A 21,392-nucleotide genomic window follows, 5' to 3' on the forward strand; every position below is an offset into this window, starting at 1 on the left:
AACCAGGTAGGACTTAGAAAAGAGGTCCCTTACAGACGCAGACGAGTTCAATATCCCAAAAGGCAGACCTCCTCACTCAGTTGTAACGTCAGGGTTTCAGGCTTTACCCTTAAAGACTTCGGGGTAATCTCTTCTTATCCATGACTCAGGGACTGGCCAGCGAGGCTGAACTCCTATTCCTCCAAGGAACAGCTCACCAGGATCTTTTCCAGAGGTCTCTACTTCTTTACACCTGGGAGGGAGAAACTGGCAGCACATTTCCCTTGCTGGGTTAAGAGAATTCCCTAACTCTCCTCGCCCGGCTCAGCTCTAGCTTGTGCCTCTACCCTCGCGTGGCCCGGCCTTCGCAGGAAGGTAAAGAAGACCCTTGCACCCTGCAGAGCACTGTTTGCGCACAGCTCGGTGCACTCTGCTGGAACTCTCGTGGGAGGAAGGACACGGCAGAACCCAAAACTGCTTCACTGCAACCCTAGGCAGGGTTACACGGGGGGGGGGGGCAATGTTCATCCTCTGAGCAGCTTGGCTAGTGGGCCCGATAACCACATCTGGCTGACTAGCAGGGTATATTCATCACTGCGGCACGGTCGCGCCGCTGCATATACCCGGCTGTCTTAAAGTTCGCCGCTTAATGTATAACCAGGGTTAGTGGCATAAGTTAGCCAGCTAATTCCAAATAGCAGGGTTAGCCGGTTAACTTATCCGCCTAACTCCGCTCTTCCCCAGAACGCCTCCTGTCTGCCCCTCACTTATTTGGATACGTTTCAGCTGGATAACTAGAATTTAGCCGGGTAAGCCATTTCGAAACTCTCACTATCAGTGCCAAAGCAATTACGGAGTCTGAACTATCAAAATGCTTCCTATAAAAATAAGCTAATTAGGAAGAGACAAGGCGATGATCCTGCTGCTGTATGTGCCTCCTGAGAAGCAGCGTGAGGAACTCTGTGTAAAAACGCTGTGCAAAAGATGGGGAAGAACTGTATTAGTTAAATGTGTTCTAAATAAAAGGAGGAGGGGATAATTTGTCACTATGCTGTATCAGTGAGACATGAGCCTCTGGAGAAATCCTGCAGACATGATAAATTCTGTGGTAGTAAAAAAACTGGAGTCATGTTTTCTTTAGAATAAATAAGTTTGCTGTAAAATTTTCCAAGGATTGGCAGGTTTGACACAAGTTGCCTTGCTCTAAACAAACCTCACCCAGATGTGGCTTCCAAAGGAATCTGCAATCCGTGGATTTTATGCAAATGTTACCAAATTATTTGCATAGCAAACCAAGTAGAAGCTGCAACATTGTATCCAGCCTTGGGTCTGGTCCCAATGAATCTCTTAGGATAGAATGCTCAACTTTGCTGCCCCTTCTACACCCATCAAAAGCATTCTGCAAATTTTAAATCTTAAATGGTTCAATGACTTCCCCCTTCCCCCATCCAATGACCAAGCTCCAAGCCAAGTTTGGCTGAGCTTGGTTCAACCATTCAAAGCTTATAAGAGTGGAAACACAAACACACACACACAGAAACTGAAACATACACAAGGAGAGAAACTGCGACACACAGAGAAACTGTAACATACACACGAACAGAAACTGCGACACACACACACAGACAGAAACTGCGACACACACAGAAACTGTAACATACACAAGGAGAGAAACTGTGACACACACACAGACAGAAACTGTGACACACCAGAAACTGTGACATACACACGAACAGAAACTGCGACACACACACACAGACAGAAACTGCAACCCACACAGAAACTGTAACATACACACAAACAGAAACTGCGACACACACAGAAACTGTAACAAACACAAGAACAGAAACAGTGACACACACAGACAGACTGAAACAGTGACATACACACACAGACAGAAACAGCAACACACACAACACACACAGAAACTGTAACATACACAAGGAGAGAAACAGTGACACACACACAGACAGAAACTGCGACACACACAGAAACTGTAACATACACACGAACAGAAACTGCGACACACACAGAAACTGTAACATACACACGAACAGAAACTGCAACGCAAACACAGACAGACTGAAACAGAGACATACACACACAGACAGAAATGGCAACACACACACACAGACAGAAACTGTAACATACAACCAGAGAGAAACTGCGACACACACAGAAACTGTAACATACACATGAACAGAAACTGTAACGCACACACAGACAGAAACTGTAACATACACACACGGACAGAAACTGTGACACACACACACAGACAGAAATTGTAACACACACACACAGACAGAAACTGTAACATACACACAGACAGAAACTGCGACACACACACAGACAGAAATTGTAACACACACATAGACAGAAACTGCGACACACACAGAAACCGTAACATACACACGAACAGAAACAGTGACACACATAGACAGACTGAAACAGTGACACACACAGCAGAAGCATTGACACACACAGAAACTGAAACATATACAAGGACAGAAACTGTGACACACACACAGACAGAAACTGTAACATACACACACAGACAGAAACTGCACACACAGACAGAAACTGTAACATACACACACAGACAGAAACTGTGACACACACAGACAGAAATTGTAACACACAGACAGAAACTGCGACACACACAGAAACTGTAACATACACATGAACAGAAACAGTGACACACATAGACAGACTGAAACAGTGACACACACAGACAGAAACAGTGACACACACAGAAACTGAAACATACACAAGGACAGAAACTGTGACACACACACACAGACAGAAACTGCGACACACACAGAAACTGTAACATACACACGAACAGAAACTGCAAAGCACACACAGACAGAAACTGTAACATACACACACGGACAGAAACTGTGACACACACACACAGACAGAAATTGTAACACACACACAGAAACTGCGACACACACAGAAACTGTAACATACACACGAACAGAAACAGTGACACACATAGACAGACTGAAACAGTGACACACAGACAGAAACTGCGACACACACACAGACAGAAACTGTGACACACACAGAAACTGAAACATACACAAGGAGAGAAACTGTGACACACACACAGACAGAAATTGTGACACACACAGACAGAAACTGCGACACGCACAGAAACTGTAACATACACAGGAACAGAAACAGTGACACACATAGACAGACTGAAACAGTGACACACACAGACAGAAACTGCGACACACACAGAAAATGAGACATACACATGGACAGAAACAGTGACACACATAGACAGACTGAAACAGTGACACACACAGACAGAAATTGTAACACACAGACAGAAACTGCGACACACACAGAAACTGTAACATACACAGGAACAGAAACAGTGACACACATAGACAGACTGAAACAGTGACACACACAGACAGAAACTGCGACACACACACAGACAGAAACTGCGACACACACATGGACAGAAACTGCAACACATACATCCTGAACTTCCTGAGAATTTAAACAGAAGCTTTATCAGCAAGAAATTGTTTGAATTGAGCTACTCATAGAAAACAAATGTATTTCCTTAATACACCACCACACAGTTACAGGGACTTTTCAGAAAAAAGAAACTCCAAGCCCCAATACTTGTATTCTAAGGTCCAAAACAGCTGCGTTGATTTACATAAATCAAGAATTATATTAACCCTTTCCCCAAGAAAAGGAAGCTATCTAGTTCTGAAAAAAAAGCTCATTATTAGATCTCTTTCTGTTCTAAAGCAAAAGATAGAAAGTCCTTCTAAATGTTTTTCTGAGATGATTCGAATAACATGGTGACATCTAAACTATCATTTGAAACCAAGGGTTCTACATTCCCATCCTGTGGACCTGAAGAGCGTTTCTAAGATGGAAGGCAATACAATTTACACAAGGGAGGCATACGCTGAGGAGAAATATTCAAATTTCCCAAAAAAAGATATTTTATTTAAATTCCAATTTTTGGTGCTTCAAAATAGGTGATAGTCCGGAGTTAGAAGTATTTCCCTCCCCCCAGAGATCTCACAATCTGAGTTTGTACTAGGGTTGTGCATTCGTTCCCTACGAATTGGCAATCCGCAACGTATAGGGACATATTCGTTGTATTCGTGGGGAAGTGAAATATATCGCGATTCCCCATGAATACAACGAATCTTCGCCGAATTATCCGGCCATCTAAAGATGGCGCCGCACAAGATGGCGCCACCATCCATTGCTCCTACCATGTGACAGGGGCTGACCAATGGCACCTGTAGCCCCTGTGACATAGTAGGTCAAAGGCTATCGGCGCCATTTTGAATACCGGCAGCCAAGGGTGTGAGTGCAGGAGATGGCTCCCGGACCCCTCCCTGGACCACCAGGGAGTTTTGGTAAGTCTTGGGGGGTCAGGAGGGTGGGGGGGTTGTAGTTAATTTAATTTTAGCCGGGACGAATAAGAATTAACATATAAACGTATCTGCCCCCCGATGAATACGAATGCAACATATGGCATCCCTCTGCCCATCCCTAGTTTGTATCAAAGGTAATGGAAGCCAAATGATTTGCCTAAAGTCACAAGGAGCAGCAGTGGGATTTGAACCCTCATTGTCCTGGTGCATAGCCCACTGCTCTGACCACTAGGTTACTCCTCCACTCTGATATTGCTTGACCTTGTCCTATGGAGTAAACACTTAGTGTTTCCTAGGAACTTGCAGAAAATAAATGTACAAGAAGCTCCACTCTGGTATGAAGAAATTAATTACCTTTATCTAACTCAGAACTGGAGATCTGAGGAAGAGAAATATGGGATTCAAAGGTTCCCTAGCTGGGCTGCCTAACTTCTAAACAAAAACCATAAATGGCAAGTCCAGCCGAAGCATCAACAGAAAATGCGCATAATTGTGAAACACAGCCCTCCAGGTTAAATGCCACCTTTTCTAGGGTTGTCCCAGGTCTCCCAAAAAATGTTAACCTGTGGGCTTTAAGGCCTCTGTGTCTCTGTAAATCAGAGGTAGGAACCGGAACCAATTTCGGGGAGCTGACCAGCAATTCCCCGTTACTCCCGCTGATAACTATCTTCCCATTTTCAGCCTCCATTCCTCTGGTAACAGTTTCTTTACTGCCCATTGGGTCCAGGGACACTGTTGATCTGGTACTGACACCAGGAGAACCAGCATGCAGGGATCGCAAGGGTGAACTTTGATACTCAGGGTTCAGAGCTCAGAGGTAATGCAGTGCCTTCTACCGTAGACACTCATCCTAGTTCCACCCCCCAGTAGATGACTAGCTGGAGTGCCTATCCAAGAGTCCACAGGCTCAATCATGGTTGCCAGAGATTTGAACAGGAAGGACATAGCTTTACTCGTTCTTTTCTTGCCCAATTGCACTGGACAAACCCTGGCAAAGGGAGAAGTACTCCCAACAAACTGGAATGCCCCCCACTCACTCCCACAGTCCTCTCCAAGAGGCTCACAAAGGGGCTTTTCTCTCTTCGACTTGTGCCTTAGGCTGTGCGCCAGGCAGCTGAGCCATAGACTGGGTCTTTCACAGAAGCTCTGACCACAGGCTGATGATAACGGGGAGGCTGCACTACCGCCAGCTCCCCTCCGAAGAGAGTGGCCGGGTTACAGATGCTCCCCTTACAGCAGGCTGCCGCTTCTCTCAACAGCACCACTAGTAGAGTCCATCGGGAAAATGCCATAACGTGTGCCTCTGAAAGAGGCTCTGGGCACAGACCAATGACATCAGCGGGGGCTGGCGGGGATTGCTCTGTTTGAAGCTCCTGCTCAAAGTAAGTTAATGGCGCTCCCCTCAAGCAAGCCGCCGCTTCTCCCAGCCGTGCCAGAGTCTCCAATAAAGCTTCTTTTCTTAGAAAAGCGAAGTTTTAAAGATGGGGACTTTTTTTAATCCTTAGCCTTTCAGACCACAGAATTCTCTTTGGAGCAGCATCCGAATTATCCAAACCCACTATTTTACATGAGACAAAACAAGCCTTTTAAGGCCATGCCTGTCCATCGTTCAGATTCTCCAGGCGATTGGGAAACTGATGGCTCTAACTCCTTGGTGAATGAGGTTACAATTTTCACACTGATGAATCAAGGAGGATGCAGAAAACCAGCAGGCTTTGAAAGTTTAAACAGTCAAAGCTAAAATGCCGCAAAGTGAAAGCGTTTTGTTTTTTCTATCTTCAGTACACAGCAAATGAAGAAAGCACATGCCACAGTAAGCTTTTTCCTAGTCTTTGAATACATGAAAGGCTTGACCAAGTCTTTTTCAGAAAGAATACATCCCACTGGTTTTGGGTTTTGTTTTTAAACTGCTACACAAATAATTTTAACGTTTATCTAAATGTTTTATTAATGAGCCTCTGGGCTGTTTGGCACGGCCGTTACCAGAGAGATGAAGCCTAAGCCAGCGAACTGACACCTGGAATGTCCTCCTGCTCTCTCACCTGGTGACTGGAATGCCAATGAGCTGGGATCCCAAGTCAAACACATCTGCATCCAGCTGTTAGCGGGTTCCATCTACCGCGCCTGAGAAAAGCCAAGCAATCTTTAGCAAGACCTTTCCCATTAATTATCTGAAAGATGCAAGCCACTGAGAAGAACTTGTTATTAATAAGGCTTCACTCGTGTACTTGTCTGTTCTCAAATTAGAAAACAGTTCTTTATTTATATTCTGTTTATTTGTAGTCATACTTATAGCGTGCCTTATCCACAAGGTTAAAGTTTAATTGAATCAAATTAGCAGCAAATAATATAATGCATGACTAAGGGGGCCTCTGGAATAGAGGTTGGTGTGCACGGTAAGGTAGTTTTCCATGTGCTAATAATAGCGTGCTAAGATCTTTCCGTGCACATTAAAGCAGTCTGAAGAAAGTTTAGTGGCAGCGCAGTAAAATTTCCACCTATACATATGTAGCCCCCATCCCGGTGTGCCTGTCCTGCACAGATAGGGCCATAAAACAGTTTGTAAACTCTTTGGGGCAGGGACCCTGGCTAGCTCTTCTCAGCGTCACTTCCCCCAGGGTGAGAAGCCTTTTTATGGGGAGAAGGATTAACTTTCTCGGCCCAGTGCTGGGGGTGACTGACTTCCTTTGGGTTGTCCCTGGGAGAGGGGCAAACGTTCTTCAGCAGAGGGGCCCTCGACTCATCCTGAAAGATCCCGGGCAGGCCAAAAATACAGCTGAGGCAAGGATCTCCACCCTTCCTCCACAGCTGCAGCTTCTACTACCCCACCAAGCTCTAAGCGGAGAGCTCCTATTAGGGATGTGCAGAGGGACGCCATACGTTGCATTCGTGATTCGGATTCGTCGGGGAGCAGATACGTTGCATTCGGCCGTATGGCGCCCCGATGCGTTAATACGGCGATTTCTATTCGTGTCCCAGCTAAAATTAAAATTAACTACAACCCCCCACCCTCCTGACTCCCCCCAAGACTTACCAAAACTCCCTGGTGGTCCAGCGGGGAGTCCGGGAGCCATCCCCTGCACTCTCACACCTTCGGTACCGGTTTCATCATGGCGCCGATAGCCTTTGTCACAGGGGCTACCGGTGCCATTGGTCAGCCCCTGTCACATGGCCATCGGCGCCATCTTGTGCTCCTACCATGTGACAGAGGCTGACCAATGGCACCGGTAGCCCCTGTGACATAGTATGGGCAAAGGCTATCGGCGCCATTTTGAGTACTGGCATCGGACGGCCGGAGTGCAGGAGGTCGCTCCGGGACCCCCGTTGGACCCCCAGGGACTTTTGGCCAGCTTGGGGGGGGGGGGGGAGGTTCAGGAGGGTGGGGGTTTGTTTAAATTTTTATTTAGGTGGCTGTATAATTCGGGGAAGATTCATGTATTTCACTTCCCCACAAATACTACGAATAGTGTAATATACGTTGCAGATCGCCAATAAGGCGAAAACGAATGCACACCCTTAGCTCCTATAAACCCTTTGAAGTGGGACGTCCATTCCAGCACCCCCACAAGAATGGACCCTCCCCTAATTATTTCTCACTAACTTATTCTATATGCCATCTCCCAGGGCTTACTGCTAATCGGAAATGGATCCTGCTTCCACATGAGCAAATGAAGGAACACCACATGCAAATGAGGTTACATAAGAACATAAGAAAATGCCATACTGGGTCAGACCAAGGGTCCATCAAGCCCAGCATCCTGTTTCCAACAGTGGCCAATCCAGGCCATAAGAACCTGGCAAGTACCCAAAAGAACCTGGCAACGAGAGCATGGGTAATAGTGTGACCTTCTCTTCTTCAAGTGCTCTCTGCCAGAAATTTAACACGTGCCTTGGACCGGGTGTTAACCTTTTCCTGTGCACATGATTTCGAGGGATCACCTGCTAGCAAGCCTGTGCGAGAGATGACGACAGTGTAACAGTTCACGCACCGGCCCTTGAGAAATAACGCATCTCTTTGGAAAATAAAATTCTGAGGAGTCCCCTACACAAATCCACATTATTCACACCACAGGGATATTGCTTAAAAAAAATAAAATAAAAGGATGACACATGACAACTGGTGTCCAAGCACCTCACAATCTAGAAGGCACGGTGTTTCAGCAAGGTCGCCCAGAGGGCCAAGTTAATGGCTTGAATGGGGTGAGAGCAGGATTAGGCTGGGAGTGCATTAAAGGCCAGATCTGATGAGGGGGTGCCTGAAATGTGGTTTCAAAAACAACGAACGGAGCTTGGCCAGTCCGCGTATTTATGGTGGGGGGGATGTAACGGGGCTGTTTAATTGTAACCCAGTTTGCTGTTGTGTATTTCAGTAGGGATCAGTATCATGTTATTTAAGCTGCGTAAAAATTCTACATACACCACCTTCCTTGGACTGTGGAGTTCATGGAAGTGATTTAATAAGAGAAAGTAAGTGCAATGGAATCTTCTGTAGGGATGGGAATGTAAATTTCAGGGCCACCTCAGGGTGTGGGAATTAGGTGGGAAGCAGTCCCTGGAAAAAAAAAAAAGAATAAAACCTGCTTTAAATGCTTAACCACCACCGCAGAATAGCAAACCTGACATCACTAACCATGCATCTGTTTGCTGCTAAGAGCAACTACAGGAGCCTCATGCGTTGAACTGAAATGTTTTTAATCACTTGGTCGGGGGCAATGGTTATAGTTGCCTTGATGTGACTCCCTCGCCACAGAGGCTCTGCTTTTTGGTTGCATGAGCACTTTTCAACTCATGTCAAAAAAAAAACCCAACAAAAAACAGCTGGGGGACTGATTCACATCCAGAGGTAGGAAACCTTTAATGAGAGGTTCCTGATGAGATCCACACCTGCGGAGGAAGACAGAACTGAAAACCGCCTCCCTTTAGTGAGGGGAAGGTCATTTTGCATTGGGTCAGAGGTGAAAAGCACTAGGGAAATCCCTGCATTAGCACCGTCCTCTCTCATTTCCATGCTGGGAAAATGATTCATCTCACTCTTTACCTCTCCTCTCACCCTCTCTATCTAGTGGCGTTTGGGCGGATTCAGGCACAAGGCTGGATTTTATTTAAATCTCCTGCTTTGACCTCTTTCCTTCCTATATGCATACCATGGCAGAATCGGTTCAAACCGGCAGATTTCAGTCTGGATTGCGTTCAACAGAAAGATGGGCATCTCCCCCGAGCCAGCGAGATTTGCTGTGGACCAGCGGAATTCACCCTCCCGCTGTGGAATTTCCCGCAGATGAACCAAGTCTTCTTGAAGTCCAGTGTGGATCTGTCAAACTCCCCGTCAGGATTTTTTTTTCAAAAGAAAAAAAAAAAATAAGGTTTGCGCGACTAATTTGGCGAACCTGTGGGATTTCACGGGACCCGCTCTCGGTTTTCTCCTCTGGCGTGACAAACACGAAACGAAACGCAGAGACGATTGTTTCTCTTTCCGTCTCCCGGTTGGAATCTCATATCGTTGCTGGTCCTTTAAGAAACGCAGCCCGGGAGCCCTGCTCGGCGTGGGGAGTGGGCAGGGAGGGGGTCTCCCAGGGAAAGTTTCCCACCTGCTGACATTTCCCATTGCTCCTCTCCAGTTATTATCAGTCCTCTGGCTTGTGGCTGACTCAGCAAAGAGGACACAGAGGCCAACGGGCCTCACAGATTGCCAGCGGGACGGGGGGCTTTCCCGTGTAGGGAAAACAAGTCAGAGCAGAGGTCACCGCGGGGCAGGACCCAGGCTTTCGTTCGGGGTGCAAAATTAATGATGGCTACTATGAACTGTGGGCCTCAGTCACTCACTTCCAGAGACTCGGCGTGTTGTATTTCGGCCAGGGAGATGAAGCGTTGCCATTTTAACAGCTTAATTCTGATATGAATGCAGATGATGAAATGAACAAAGTGCCTGTCTTTAATGGAAGGTGCCATCCTTGACCCGAGGGTCACTTGGTAGCTGTAGCCCATATATTTGCTTACAATTTGTCCTAGAGGTAGACAGGGAGGCTCATTGGATTGGCACGTGCAAAACCTCTCTTTCAGGGCCAGGTGAAACCCCCCTCCAAGGACCCCCTGCCTCTGTCATCTCAGAGCTGCGGCTGACCTGCTCATTATTTTTAAATGCTCCAGGGATGCAGGAGGATTTCTGACCATCTTTCAGCGGCGCACCTGCAGTGACCCAGTGGGTGGAGACGCACAAATATTTTGCCTTCAGGAGCTCAGCCTGTTTGGAGGTCAATGAGGAAATTCAGTTTTGCTCTCGTTCTCTTCCCTTCCCTGGCAGAGATCCTGCTCTCTTCTTCTTCCATTACTTTTAACAGATATCTCTACCCAAATCCTCTCTCTCTCGCTCTCTCTCTCTGTCTTCCTCTCTTCCCTCCACCACCTCTATCTCCCTCCCCCCCTTGCTACTGATTTCTAGGGGTGACATGCAAAAAAAACCCCAAATAATTTTGCTTTGTTCGCTTTTTATTTTATTTATTTTGTGTTCTTTTTTTATTTCATTTTGTTTTCTGTTCTGAGTGCGTGCTATTTACAGATAACACATGTACAGTTAAACGACTGAAACAAGCAAAAATAAATTGCATATGTTTTCCTATAAAAATGACAAGAAATGACTGCAGTCCCTCCCAGCTTCATGCTCTCATGGCCACTGCCGTTCTGGTCTGCTTCAGCCCCCTCTGCACAGTTCCTGCTCCCGTACAATCTCCGCCACTTCGGGAAGGGAGCGCGAGGTGACGCTGGAGGAGGGGGAAAGATGCAGCGAGGGGGGGTGGGGGGTGTGGAGGTGGGGAGCATCCAGGGGAGGGAGAGAACAGTGGGGCTGGGAAGGGGAGAGAGCAGTGATACTGGAAGAAGAGAAAAGCAGCAATTTTTTTATGTGAAGTGCTGTTCCTTTATTCCAGATTCTTCTCATACAGGTCAGGGTTCTCCTCCCCAGCCAGTCCGGTTTTCAGGATCTCTCTAATGAATATGCATGAGATTATTTATAAGCATTACCCCCCTATGCATGCAAATATTTCTCATGCATATTCACGGAGGGGGAGGGGGGCAGCAAGGACTGGTTTGAGAGCTCCTGCTCTTACAGATTTGATGAACTTCCTCTAATTGTTAAGGAGCCTTATTTTAAAGAAGTTTCTGCTTTTCTGGTGGTGGGCACGGTACAGCTCCGACTAGAAAAGTGCCTCTAGGTCCAAACCTTCGCCATGGATAAGTCAGAGTACAAACAGGCGCTCTCGGTTGAATGGACATGGAAAGGAGCTCACCCTTGTGACCTCAAGAAAGATTTTCCAGAGCAGGGTTGGAAAGCACCAACGCTCGAGGGCCACCAACCAGGAGATCCCTAATAAACATGCGTCGGAAAGATTTGCATGCATAGTGCCTCCATTGTATGCAAACCGATCTCATGCATATTCATTAGGGTTGTCCTGAGAATCCGGCCACGCCGAGCTCTCCAGCCTTGCTCTAGAGAAGAGCAACATGGGTGAATCTACCCATGCCGAAATTGCAAGGTTTAGTATATTCAGACCCTTGTCCGGCTGCATTTTAATGGGGTAAGTCATTATCTGGCTAACATCTACAATTACCCTCCCCCTTAAATATCCCGGACAAGTTATCCGGTTAACTCTAGCCGGTTATCTTGTCCAGTGAACGGCCAACTAAATATTGGCCTCGCTCTGCTTTGCACCCCCTGTTTTTATAATATTGCTGCAGGAACAAAGTGGAGGGGAAAAAAAAGTACGGAAAGGGGGGGCCAAAATGATGAAAATGAAATCCTTAAAGCTTAGCAGAAGGCTCGTTCCGCAGACTGGAAAGTCGCCCGATTCTCCCGAGTAAAGAAACGCTGCACGGTGCCATAAATTTCTAACTCGGGCTCGGAAACTCTTTCCCGAGCCGGGAACGACATGCGAGAGCCTCCTGGAAGCAATGAACGGGCCTGCGTGTAAGTTATCTTTCGCTTTGTAATAAATGCGAGTGCTCCGCCGAGTTTATTGCGCTTCGGGGAATGTCTGGAGACCTGAAGATGACTAATTAGCCCCCTGTGGTGTTCAATTTTGTGTGCAGAACAATACAAGGTTTTTTTTTTTTGTTTTTTTTATGCCTTAACATATTTCTGCAAGACTGGGTCCTGCAGGAAGCATCGAATCTACAGCAGCCTCTTCCTCTTCTATCAGTTTATGACCGCGGTGAAACTTTTTATTTTTTTTTTTTTTGCTGCAGTAATTAGGGCAACAACAACACCATCACAGAAAAGAAACATCCATTTTGTGACCCTGCCCTTCGGGATAGGCGAACAGCGCCGCAAAGGTTTGGAAGCAGCAGCAGCAGCGCCTCCTGGCGGCTTCCGCTCGGCAGGTGCGGGGGGGGGGGCAAGGCCCCGAGCTCGGCCCTGAAGGCGTTGCCTGCCTTGGCCGCATGCGCAGTGCCAGGGCCCAGCGGGTGCAAGGGGCGCGCGCATGCTGCAAGGCGAGGACTGCAGGCAGGGGGCGCATTTCCCCCCCCCCTGCGTCATCCTCATTGGAAGGCTCCGCTCGGGGACAGCGTGGGTGGCCTCCTCCTCAGACGTGACTCATCCCAGCCTCACCCCCAGAAGCTGCTGCTGCTGCTGCTGTGGCGAAAAGACAGGATCTGTGGGCGAGCTTCTCAGACCGAGCCTCTCGTGTGTGCAGCATGGCTTTCAGAGCCGCCTTGTGCCTAGGCAACGTGAAGCTGAGCCCCCCCCCCCCCCACCACCTCCCATCTGGGTTATTATTATGTATGCACCCTGGAGGAAGGCATCCACACTCCTGATCGTGCATCTTTCATAACAGGAACTCGGTAATTCAGGGAAAGAAGGAGGACAAAGCTGAGGGGCTTTGCCATCCTGACCCCCAGTTTATTGCTGTCTGTAGAATGAGCTCGGGCCGATGGGAGGCAGGGGTGTGCGGCTGTGAACGCAGAATTGGGACCATCTTGCTCATTCCAAACTGTTAACAGGATGGTGACTACATTCAGCATGACTGAGGTCCAGTTACTGAAGCTGATCCTAAAGCCACAGGCTCTCCTTTGAGTGGGAGTCTGGCATTGCTCTACCGCATGCACACTGTGGACCCGGGCCGCCCTAGCTGCCTGAATGACCAGGTCTGTTGGGGTTGCTTTTCAACTGTGCATGCACAGAAACGTATGTACATAACTTCGTGAGTTATGCATGTAACCTTCACACACATTTGCTTGTAACTTTGAGAGTTATGTGTGTAAGCTGAAAAATGTATGTGCCTAAGCGGACAAACACAGGCACATTTTGGAAATTATTACTCCGTATGAAGACCAAGGAATATTTCATTTATATTTTTATTATTTTTTTTTTTTTTTACAAAAGGTTGGTGGTCGGAAAGTGCTATCCAGCAAAATCACAGACACCTTGGGGGCCAAATGTCAGGCAATGCTCCTGTTTGTTTGGGTTGCCGTTTAGATTATTGCAAAGCTTGGAGGTGACAGATAGAGAGGGTGGTGGGTATTGGATTAAGTTTGGGATCTTGTATGACGATTTACCCAGAATGGTAGAAATTAAATTGGATCAGGCGTGATATCCTGCGATGGGTTAAACTTCCTGCTGACAGCTGAAATAATCTGGAAAGACTGAATGGGCCAAGAGATCTTTATCTGCCATCATCTACTGTTATGTTATCTATGCTGCCGGCAGTGTTCCAGCACAAAAAAAGTGTGAAAACACTTTATTTATTCACAAAGTATACAGTGTTTAATAAAAGTTGAAAAAAATAAAGATCCTGATAATCTAGTATTTTTATAACTTGAGTAATGCTATGAATATTTTGAAACCTTGGCTGGCCTTTTTTTCTGTTTAAAAAAAAAACAAACAAACAGAGCACTGATCCACCCTAGTGCACAGCTGACGTTTGCTTGCAGTTTCAGCCCATTAAGCCGAGGTCAGCATGCTAGGCCAAGCCCATCAGCTCAATTTGCATAAATCTGCTGTTGGCACCACAGTGGTAAATGCAGGCAGGTCGCTCCAATCCTGCCATTGCCCGCTGGGGACCTCCCTGCTTTGCCTGTGGTTGGCGCCAACGAATCAGCTTGCTTACTCTTTGGATGCTTTCTAATTGCATATCTATCTATCACTGTGGACCGGAGCCGTCTTTTTATACTGATGGGGGTTATCCTGTGCATTTTCTCATCTCATTATAGGCAAATAAGATCTCAGAGTTTGAATTCTTGGTACATTCTGTAAATCACTTTCCGCTCGCCTCTTGGCATTAACATTTGTGTTGAGGAAAGGTATAGGTTTGCTGTAGTGTGAGGAGGATAATGATATCTATCAGTCCCTTTGTCTGCCGGGCTGACATCCTGTGAACTCTTGAGTGGAAGTCGGCACTGCCTGCGCCTCGCAGTGCAGCGTTGCGTGTAGGCAGATGTAAGACCTAATACAAAAGGCCTTTTCAAAAGAAGACATGGGGCCAAGGTTCTCGATCCAATTATACAGGTCGAGCATCGCTGGGCATTTTCATCTTCTTCATATGTAAATACTTTGAAATCTCCCATTTCTTTCTGATAGGAGCGCATCAAAGAACAGGCCACAAAGGCCATTTTTGCACACAGCATAATGTCAAAATATTTCCAAATGTAGGATTCATTAGCACATCAGTTGTCAGGGTGAACGGCTTTTTACCTTGTCTTGGTTTTTCTTGGCAGGATAGTTTTCCCAACCTCCTGGTTTTGCATTTGTATTAAAGCTTTCGGCCATCTCTGAGAGTCATGAGAGACTCTTCCATCTAGTCCTGCGCATTGCTTTTTTTTTTTTGCTTTTTTCATTCTCCAGTAAGCATTTCTATGGAAACCCCAGGAGAAACCCCAGCCTGCTTGTAAAGTAACACCCTGGACTGACTCCCAGCATCACTCTCAGCCAGGGGTGCCTCCAGCGCGGGGGCTGAGAGGGCCTTCCTTAGTCAAGCAGCTCAGGGTTGCCAACTGTGCAGTTTTGGGCTGGACAGCCAGGTTTCCAGGCTTTCTGCAGTGTCCAGTCAGAAGTACAGACCGGATGCTAAATGTCCGGTTTTGCAGGCGGATGCTCCTTTTTCCCAGGATCTGACCTGCCTTTCTCTTCCTCTGTGGGAGGAGAGCTGTGCTGTATCCCCGCCTCCTTTCCCGTGCTGCGATTGCACAGCACAGCCCTCAGCTCTCAGTGGCTCTGCAGATACATTAGATAGCACTGTTTAGGTAGTTCACTGGCAGGATTTCAAATTTATGCAAATGAGGGGGGGTACCATTCATCCACCCCCACCCCCGGTTATCAAGTGTCCAGCCCTGGTCTACGGAAAAATTGGCAACCCTATATATGGATAGACCACTTTTGTTGTAGGGCAAGGCACTTGGTGCTTAACTACCTGGAAATTCATTGTTCCCCACCCAATGCCCCCCCCATACAAAATGTTCTGGAGTCGCTGCTGCTCTCAGTCAGGGAATAGCATTAAAACTTCCATTGTGAACCAGATGGGTCATTCCTTTTTTTTTTTTTTTTTGTATGAGCAGAGGTCAGTGATTTTCAGCCTTGTCCTTTCACGATAGCTACAATGGATATGCATGGTATAGATTTGCATACACTGGCTCTGATGCATATTCATTATGGATATACTGAAAGCCAGACTGGACAGGTGTGCCTGCAGAACAGGGCTGAGACCTGAGGAGGTAAGAGCCCCCTAGCCGTACCTTAACATGTATCTAATGAAGCTCACAGTAAATGCTGACATGATCCAGTCTACACAACGAGCCACTCGCCGCTCAAGATACGACATCTTTTGCTGGATCTGCCTCACTTTCTGTAAAGATAATGCAAGTGTCAGAAGCGCTGTGTTGGCCAGATTCCCCTAAATTTGCACCACGCAGCCACAATATTTAGCTGCAGCAAGGTCTAATTCCTTGTTTACTAATAATAGAAGTTTTAAGGTGTAATTTCCAGCAGCGCTTTGCTGTAAAATGGTGATGGATTCTACTGATTAAATAATGCAATTAGTTAAAAGACATCAGGAGCACTTATTCCTGTTAAATGGTTTGACACTGCAGTGTCATGCCTGATATTATAATGTCCAGGAGAGCTGCTTTGTCCCCTTTAATTATTTCAGCTGGATATCATAATGAGATGAATCATCTCGGCTGGTGGTGCTCACAGCCTTCCATTCCCAGCTAATCTTCTCTTCATAAACAGATTAGGTTAGGAAGGAAATTCAACCCAAGGGTGTGAACTGGCTGTCACACCTGATCACCTAAGGGTTCCTTCATCATGACAAGAGGCCTGCACATACATCACTTTGACAGTAATTTGTCAACATGGGTGGAAAAAGCAATGCAAGAAAGCCGTGATTATCGCCATGTGTACATTTGGGGACCAGTCAGCAGTACTGTGCGGGTTTAAAAAGAATTGCAACATCAACAGGCTTTGTGGGTGAAGTTCACACTGTCTGCAGATTCAAGCTGTATTACTTTAAAAATTCACAGTGACCTCTGCTTTGCCAAATCTGCCAAAAAAAATATGCACAGGAATACATGTCCAAGGGAGTCAACTGGATATGGTCTCCATTCATATCCACTCAGAAAACGAAAATGGCACAGCCCATCTCCAGATCAGGTATTTGGCCATTAATGTGGATCATGGATTTTGTTTTTCATTTCGACTACATCTGCCTCAGTGAAGAGTTGCCCAAACTGCTGATATTTTTGCCATTTTTTTCCAGTAAGGGGAAGATGGGCTATTGACACTCTGGAAGCTTAAAAATGAAGGCACCTCCACAGCAGGTGCAGCCGATCCAAAGATAGGAGTTTACTGTGGAACCTGATGAATTGTAATTAGCTGCCTAAACGTACATTTCCTTCCGGAAACATCCATAAATCAAACACAAACCAAATTCAGTCGCAAAAACAAGCCTGCAAGGTTTTCCTTGGCGCCACAATCCCTTTTACGGATGCTTCTTGGGCATCCCCTTACAGGTATCTGAATTCGTTTTGAAAATGCTCCCCCTAGAGCAAGGAATATGAAAAGTACTCCCGCAAAGATTCCTGCCTAAAGCCCTCCATGGCTGCCTCGAGCACCCGGTCCTTCCTTTCGTCCCAAGACATGCTAGGGGCATGAGAAATCAAAACCTTATGTACTCTGCGGTCAGCTTTCAGTTGCTAGCTGGCCAGCTTAGCTGGAGTATTCAGCGGTCCGGGTGAACCACTGAAGGTACCCGGCTATGTATTCCTCTTCATTGCTCCTAAAGTTAGTCAGCTATGTTAGGCGGATGATGACGACAATGGGTGGGATCCAGTTAACTTACAGGTGAATGTTCAAAGAAGTTATGCATGTAAAATGTAACATACTATCTTAGCAATTTTCAAAAGCCATTTACCAGCATTAAATGCACGTAACACAGGTCAAACCTATTGACAATTCGATTAAATGTATTGTATCAATTTTCCAAAGCCCGCATGCACAGCTGAAGTGCACTTGCACGTGTAAAATCTATATTTAAGCATGTAAATGCTTTTGAAAATCAGGCCCCAAGCTGAAAAGTGCACACTGCTCTGGAATGCCCCCAGACCACCTCTATCTCATTTGGTTAACTTTATAACCAGATGCAAATGTAGCCAGCAAAGTCAGGGATGGTCTGACTGGAAGGCATCTGAATCCCACGGTTTCTCCAGCGAAGTCAGGGACCTAGCCGGACAAACTGCTTTCACTATTGACCCCTCTTCATTTTATTCTCTCTTAAACCTCAGTTATTCTTATTAGTATGGTTTTCCTATTGTATTTCATTGTTTTATCGTTTGTTTTGTGAGGAACGGTGATGTGTCTGTTTTTCCATTCTTGAATGATTATACAGTGTGTGACTTGTTGCAATTTCCAACTGCATGTTTCTATTTATACTTTATGAGCACTTTTTTCTCCCTGTGTTCTGCATGTGTGACCGAGGTGAGGTATTTTACTAGCGAAGGGATCTATAGCAGCCTGGCGTGTTCTCTTTCCTAATAGGCGGTGTATTGGTGTTAAGGATCTGGGGTAATATTTGCAGCGTTGCCTTTTCTTAGGTAGGGTTGTTACTGTTTGAGTGCTGGCAGTTGGTGCTGTTTTGATTCAGGAGCGTTTACTATATTATAATTCAGTTCACTCGTGGCTTTCTGACCTGCTGGTCCACACCCAAACACGTTTTCATAGCAGGCCTAATGCAATATAGGTTCCAAGTGTCTTTTTCACAAGGCTTTCTAGCTTGCACCACAGCAGTATGTGTAAATGGAGAGGCTGATATTTCAAACGGTATTTAGTACTGCTTATCCGGCTAAGTGCTGATGCTGAATATTTTGCTATGGTCAGCGGCTGCCATTTACCCAAATAAGTGACTTAACCAGTTTTTAGCTTGCAAAGTCAGGGGTGGGGAATGGGCAGATCAGGAGGAGGCAAGTTAGCTGGATAAGTTAACCGGCTAACTTGATATTTATTGTTAGCCGATTTATCTGGCTAACTCTGGTCAGGCCAATAGGGCTATCTAAAAGTTAGTCAGATATTCTTGTCTGGCTAATTTTAAGATAATCGGGTATATCCAGTGACAGCAGAAAAAGACCAAATGGTCCATCTCGTCTACCCAGTAATTTCCTTATGATGGTAACTGCCGCTCCTTCTAGATTACCCCCATGTGTTCTGTTAAGGATAACAACTGTCACTCCATGCAGGTTACCCACATGTTTCTGTTAAAGGAAGTAACTGCCGCTCCTTCTACATTACCCCCATGTGTTCTGTTAAGGGTAGTAACTGCCGCTCCTTCTACATTACCCCCGTGTGGTCTGTTAAGGGTAGTAACTGCCGCTCCTTCTACATTACCCCCGTGTGGTCTGTTAAGGGTAGTAACTGCCGCTCCTTCTACATTACCCCCGTGTGGTCTGTTAAGGGTAGTAACTGACGCTCCTTCAACATTACCCCCGTGTGGTCTGTTAAGGGTAGTAACTGCCGCTCCTTCTACATTACCCCCGTGTGGTCTGTTAAGGGTAGTAACTGCCGCACCTTCTACATTACCCCCGTGTGGTCTGCTAAGGGTAGTAACTGCCGCTCCTTCTACATTACCCCCGTGTGGTCTGTTAAGTGTAGTAACTGCCGCTCCTTCTACATTACCCCCGTGTGGTCTGTTAAGGGTAGTAACTGCCGCACCTTCTACATTACCCCCGTGTGTTCTGTTAAGGGTAGTAATTGCCGCTCCTTCTACATTACCCCCGTGTGGTCTGTTAAGGGTAGTAACAGCCGCTCCTTCTACATTACCCCCGTGTGGTCTGTTAAGGGTAGTAACTGCCGCTCCTTCTACATTACCCCCGTGTGGTCTGCTAAGGGTAGTAACTGCCGCTCCTTCTACATTACCCCCGTGTGGTCTGTTAAGGGTAGTAACTGCCGCACCTTCTACATTACCCCCGTGTGTTCTGTTAAGGGTAGTAACTGCCGCTCCTTCTACATTACCCCCGTGTGGTCTGTTAAGGGTAGTAACAGCCGCTCCTTCTACATTACCCCCGTGTGGTCTGTTAAGGGTAGTAACTGCCGCTCCTTCTACATTACCCCCGTGTGGTCTGCTAAGGGTAGTAACTGCCGCTCCTTCTACATTACCCCCGTGTGGTCTGTTAAGTGTAGTAACTGCCGCTCCTTCTACATTACCCCCGTGTGGTCTGTTAAGTGTAGTAACTGCCGCTCCTTCTACATTACCCCCGTGTGGTCTGCTAAGGGTAGTAACTGCCGCACCTTCTACATTACCCCCGTGTGGTCTGCTAAGGGTAGTAACTGCCGCTCCTTCTACATTACCCCCGTGTGGTCTGTTAAGTGTAGTAACTGCCGCTCCTTCTACATTACCCCCGTGTGGTCTGTTAAGTGTAGTAACTGCCGCTCCTTCTACATTACCCCCGTGTGGTCTGTTAAGGGTAGTAACTGCCGCTCCTTCTACATTACCCCCGTGTGTTCTGTTAAGGGTAGTAACTGCCGCTCCTTCTACATTACCCCCGTGTGGTCTGCTAAGGGTAGTAACTGCCGCTCCTTCTACATTACCCCCGTGTGGTCTGTTAAGTGTAGTAACTGCCGCTCCTTCTACATTACCCCCGTGTGGTCTGTTAAGTGTAGTAACTGCCGCTCCTTCTACATTACCCCCGTGTGGTCTGTTAAGGGTAGTAACTGCCGCTCCTTCTACATTACCCCCGTGTGTTCTGTTAAGGGTAGTAACTGCCGCTCCTTCTACATTACCCCCATGTGGTCTGTTAAGGGTAGTAACTGCCGCTCCTTCTACATTACCCCCGTGTGGTCTGTTAAGGGTAATAACTGCCACTCCGTGCAGGTTACCCCCATGCTTTCTGTTAAGGGTAGTAATTGCTAGGGATGTGTAGCAGGGACGGATACGTTCGACTCGGTATTCGTATTCGTCGGGACCCAAATCCGTTACATCCATTTTCGGGGGACCCCGATTCGTCCATTTGTTGCTTATGGGATTCGTTTCCCATTAAAATTAAAAAAAAATCCATCCCAACCCTTTAAACTTAATTAACTACAACCCCCCACCCTCCTGCCCTTCCTCCCCCCCCCAAGACCATTGTGCCATTGGTCGGCCCCGTCACATGGTAGAAGCACAAGATGGTGATAGCCTTCCATTGCTCCTACCATGTGACAGGGACCGACCAATGGCACCGGTAGCCCCTGTGACATAGTAAGGGCAAAGGCTATCGGTGCCATTTTGAATACCGGCAGCCGATGGCCCGAGTGCAGGAGAATGCTCCAGGACCCCTGCTGGACCACCAGGGACTTTTGGCAAGTATTGGGGGGGTCAGGAGGGTGGGGGGTTTATTCGTTAATGATACGTTGCATTCGTGGGGGTTTACCATACATTTCGGAACCCCACGAATGCAACGAATAGGGACCTATATGTTGCCTAGTAACTGCCACTCCTAGATTATCCCCAAGTTTCTATTAAGGGTAGGAACTGCCGC

This window comes from Rhinatrema bivittatum, chromosome 4 (assembly GCF_901001135.1).
Source record: "Rhinatrema bivittatum chromosome 4, aRhiBiv1.1, whole genome shotgun sequence".
Lineage (NCBI taxonomy): Eukaryota > Metazoa > Chordata > Amphibia > Gymnophiona > Rhinatrematidae > Rhinatrema > Rhinatrema bivittatum.